Source organism: Elephantulus edwardii, unplaced genomic scaffold (genome assembly GCF_000299155.1).
Source record: "Elephantulus edwardii isolate Elephantulus edwardi_28Jun2011 unplaced genomic scaffold, EleEdw1.0 scaffold00212, whole genome shotgun sequence".
In the NCBI taxonomy this organism is placed as follows: Eukaryota; Metazoa; Chordata; class Mammalia; order Macroscelidea; family Macroscelididae; genus Elephantulus; species Elephantulus edwardii.
The window spans coordinates 3,041,792-3,047,238 of NW_006399962.1; positions in this window are offsets into that span (position 1 = coordinate 3,041,792).

Genomic DNA, 5,447 nt, shown 5'->3' on the forward strand with positions numbered 1-5,447 from the left:
AGGGTGGAGGGACAGCACAGGAGGGGAAGACCCTCTATGAGATGGATTGATTCGGTGACTGGGGTAATCAGGATGGGTGTGTCAGAGGCGGTGTGGTTGGCGCAGGATAGAGCAGGGTTTAGGGCTGTTGTGCATAGGGTCACTATGAGTCGGAAACGACTCGACGGCACATAACAACAACAACAACATTGGAATTGCATTGAACTTGTAGATTGACATTGGTAGAATTGTCATTCCCATTATATGGAGTCTTCCTATCCATGAGCATGATATATCACTGCCTCTTCAGACAAATCATTCTAGATGGAGGAGAGGGAATGGATGATAGGTGCCCTAATGCTGGAGGGCATGTGCCCCTTTAGGAAATTTCTCCACAGATGCCTCAAACATAGATGCTGTGGGGTGCATCGCACCACCAGGGAGCACATCGGGCCGTACACCTCCACTAGAACGCGCACCTAGACTCTAGGGCAGCTGTGTGCTTCACAGGCTCCTCCTGTTCCTGGGCTAGGAGCCCCAGAGGAGCTGTTTGCCTAGGAGTGCCCTATATAAGTGAATTGCAACTATCAAGTGACCAACCTGGATCTTTCCTGAAGGTTTAGGTTTGTTTGTTTTCTTTTTTTAAAAAGAAATTTTTTATTTTATACTGGTTTACTTACAAAGTTCATATACATTGTTTTTCACACCAGGTGTGGGTTTTTTTTTTTTTTTATTTATTTTTTTTTATTGGCCCCCAGCCTCACCTCTGGCAGGTCCCAGGTGAGTGATTCTCTCCCAAGAACTCTCTCCTCTTTCTTGACTCTCCAAAAAGACCAACTTTCTCTCGAATGTCCTGGGCTTGTGATGAACTCTGGAAGGGATAGGAAGGCCCTTGGCATCCCAGTCAGGAGTGGTATACAAGAGTAAAGCAGCAGGTGTGAAGGAAGGGGCATAGATGGGGTGTGGGGAAAATTCTTTTCTTTTTTCCCCCCAAGAACCTAAGTCTTCCCTTGGCACAATATGAATCCCAGATTAGGATTTCGAGGTTCCCTTAGCCTGCTCAGAATTGATAGAGTTTCTTTGGTCTTCTGTTGTCTTGTCCACCCACCTCACCCTCCCATTTCTTCATGCAGCTCCCTGGGAAGGTCCCAGCAGGCACCCTGGGAAGCTGGTTTGGTTGTTTTGCGCATGGTGGGTTCACACTGTACTGCTGACACCTTTCACCTGAGGCAGGCTCTTCCAGTTGGCTCCTTGCAGATTTTTATACCTCAAGACAGAGACTAGAAATGTCAGCATCTGTTCTGTCCACATCTGAACCTCTGGCTCTCATAGGGAATCTCCTTCCCCCTTTCCAAAGCATCTTTTCTTCTCATACTTTTGGGTCAGAGAAACCCTGTCTTCTCCTGTCCTTGCCTGCTTTCCTAGCTCTCTCTTCCTCTTTGCTCCAATCTCGGTACTGAAACAATAGTATTTTCAGTCTCACCTTGAAACTCCTTGGTCAGCAGTTTTATGAGGTCCAGTCTCTAGTCCTTTCTTTAGACTTCTGCAGCTCCCTTCTTTCCATCAGCTTTCTGATACCAGTTGATAGAATCTCTTTACATTGTTAGAGTTGTTAACTCTCCTCACTTGACAGAGACACACCACCCCCTTTGTCCTTGCTGAACTGAGTCCTGGTGTCATCACTTAGACAATAAAGCTGAGATGATGATTTCTGCTTTTAAAGTTTCCATACTGAGTGTATTAGATTCTTCCCAGACAGCAGGAGCAGAGGGTGATGTGGCTGGAAAGCTGGGGCCAGGAAAGAGCATTTCAAGAGGTAAAATTCCAATGCATGCTTTGCATAAGTTGTTCCCATAATCCTCCTCACTTAGTGCCCCAGCATCAATTCCTTGATTCACCACTTTGTTCGTCTCTGGAATCAGACATCTCCTTCTAAACTCCTACTGCTTCCTATTCTGAAGATCTCCTCTCTCAGGAAGATCTTATTCCTTTATACTCTTGCTTTCTTGTCCTAATCTCAGACAGTGACAGTGGCTTTGTTTTTGCCCATTAAACTGAAATTTTGCAGGTTAAACTGGATGAAGAAACTCAGCTCCAACAGAGAAAGACCAACCAGAGGTGACCATACAGATGTTTTGTGATGGAGTTTGATTTGAATCCATGTGTATTTGGATTCAATGTGTGTCCTTCTACTAAAAACTTCCCTGTGGTCATGGAGACCAGAATCCAGGACTTGAGCAAAAACCAAAAATAAGTTACACAAGGCACGGAATCCAGGGGATGTTAGTATGTGTGAGTGATTATGTGCATGTGAGAATGTGCCTGTGTGTGTATGTGTGTGTGCACTCATGAAGATTTGGAGCAAGAAGGAGAAATGTACTATGAGAGAGTGACTGAGGTGTCCTTGGATGGATAAGTGGCAAGGTGGTCCTTGAGGAAGCCAATGGAATCAGAACTAGCATCAACAGAACAGAAACCACGAATTGGTCTAGAGTCAACAATTCTGGTGTATGTATGTGTGTGTGATTTGATATCTCTAAAGAAAATTGGTTTTCTGTTCAGCCATTCATGCAAACTTTGTTTAATAACAATTATTTCTGTACCCATAATGTCAAAGCACCTGCCCCCTATCAGAGTCAATAATTCACATATGAGCCATTGATCTGCAAGAACTCTGAGGATTCTGTGCCAGACAGTTTAGAGGTCTTTGAGAGTGCATAGCCTTCCAAAGAACCCAGGACTCTTCTGATCTCAGTTTCTTTGTCCCCGAAAGGCATATGGTTCTACTTGGTGGGGCTTATAGGCCTGTACTACCTTCTGTGCTGGTACCAAGAGAGGCAGGTGGTGAGCAATCTGCGAGACAAGTATGCCTTTGTCACGAGCTGTGACTCTGGCTTCAGGAACTTGCTAGCCAAACAGCTGGACCTGAGAGGGTTGAGGGTGCTGGCTGTGTGCCTGATGGAGTAGGGGGCTGAGAAGCTGAAGGACCAGACGTCAGACAGGCTGGAGACAGTGATCCTCGATGTCACCCAGAGAATATTGCTGCAGCCACCCAGTGGATGAAGGAACACATTGGTCATAGATGTACCACCTAGAGATCTCATTCTCTCTCTCTCCCTCCCCTCCCCTCCTCCCTCTCCTCTCCTCTCCTCTCCTCTCCTCTCCTTCTCCTTCTCCTTCTCCTTCTCTTTCTCCTCCTCCTCCTCCTTCTCTCTCACCACCCCCCCCATCTCTATGAATGAGAGATCTTTCTTCTGCTATTGGCATAGTTTCCTGAAGTGTGTGTCAGATTAATTAAAACTTCTTCACTCCACTGAGCACACTAGTCTCAATTTGTTTTTATCACAACTCTATCCTCCCCCTCACTTTTTCTCTTTTAGGAGCCCTAAGGTTTTTGAGGTTGAGTCAGGATAGCGGAAGGTTCAGAGCTGTTGTTCATAGGGTCACTATGAGTTGTAGTAGAGGGCACATAACAAAGTTTTGATGAGTGTGTGCTGATGAGACTCCCCCCCCAATTTATCATACAACCTTTTTAAATAAGTAATAAAGATAACCTTAAAGTTGGAATTTTGCTGGTGAGACTTTTGTACTTTCAAAATTTTTATCTCCTCTCCTCCTCAATCCAAAGTTTTCTATGTAGCTGAGTCAGAGCTCAGGGGTTAGATATTAGGTTTTCTGATTGAGGAGCGGAGATTGGAAGCACTCCCGGAAAGGCCGGGTGGAAGGTGGAGGGCAGTGCTGGAGCTCATGTTCTCACACTTCCCATGTCCCTCCTGACAGCCTACAGTTACTGCTGAGATGAATAAGATAAACCCTATTCCCCAACAGGGACACTGAAGTCTCACAATTTACTTTCCCAAACAAACCCAACCCCCAAAATCCTTTCTTGATGTAGTTTCAGACTCATAGCAGCCCCATAGCACAGGGTAGAACCATCTGCTGTACCACCAGTGCTGTAAATCTTTGCAGAAGCAACCTTCCATATCTTTCTCTCATGCAGTAGCCGGTGAGTTTGAACTACTGACCTTTCTGTCTGTCTGTTGTTGTTGTTATGTGCCGTCAAGTCGTTTGCAACTCATAGTGACCCTATGTACAACAGCCCTAAACCCTGCTCTATCCTGTGCCAATCGCATTGCCTCTGACACACCCATCCCGAGTACCCCAGTCACTGAATCAATCCACCTCATAGAGGGTCTTCCCCTCCTGCGCTGTCCCTCTACCCTACCAAGCATGATGTCCCTCTCCAAAGACCTGTCTCTCCTTGCAACATGTCCAAAGTAAGTCAGATGAAGCCCCAGAATCTTTGCCTCCAAGGAGTAGCCTGGTTTAACCCTCTCTAGGATGAATCTGTTTGTTTTCTTGGCAGTCCATGGTACATTCAATACTCTTCTCCAGCACCACAGCTCAAAGGCGTCAATTCTCCTTCTGTCCTCCCTAGTCATTGTCCAGCTCTCTGATGCATAACAAGTGATTGCAAAGACCATGGCCTGTATCAGGCACACCTTCGTCTCCAAAGAGACACTGTTGCTCTTGAGTGCTTTAGAGAGGCCCCTAACAGCAGACTTTCCCATTGCAATACATTTTTTGATTTCCTGGCTGCTGGTGCCAAGAGTGTTGACCATGGAGCCGAGCAAACTGAAGCTGTGAACAATCTCAATCTCTTCGCCATCCATCCTGATGCTATCAATTGGTCCAGTGGTGAGAATCTTTGTCTTCTTGACATTGAGCCTCAGCCCATACTGAAGGCCGCAGTCCTTGACCCTCTGCAGTAAGTGCATGAGGTCCTCCTCAGTTTCAGCGAGCAAGGTTGTGTCATCTGCATAACACAGATTGTTGATAGATCTTCCACCAATCCTAACGCCATTCGTCTCCTCATAGAGCCCAGCCTCTCCGATAATCTGCTCTGCATACAGGTTGAAAAGGTATGGAGATAGGGACGCATACCCTTCCCAATTCTGTCTGTAGGTTGGTGTTTAACTGCTGCACCACCCCAGCTCCTTGAAGTTAGTTTACACAAATTTTGTAGAGTCAGTCCTCACTCATAGTGACTTTCCATTAGATCTCTTTATTTATTTAAATTTATTATTAATTTCATTAAAAATTTACAGAGACTTTGGATTTCCATTTATTCATTGTTGCACTTTTCTCCTCTCCCAGCCCTCCCCCATAGTACACTACCCTCTTGGAAAAGTAAAAGAAAAATTCTTTCATTGTTTTACAAACCCTCCCAGGTCCAGGTCCACTCCACCATGTAGCCTTCACTCTAGACTCCTGTCATGACAAAAAAACCTATTCACATATCCCTTTTAAACAGTTTTCTCCCTCATCTGTTTCAATGCAGTGTACATTATTGAACCCATCTTTCTCAGTCTCTCCCCAACCCTAAGGTCAGTCCTGATTTACAACAGTGGCACCATGTTGTAGTATTTGTCCTTTTGTGACTGAGATACTTCATTCAGCATAATGTC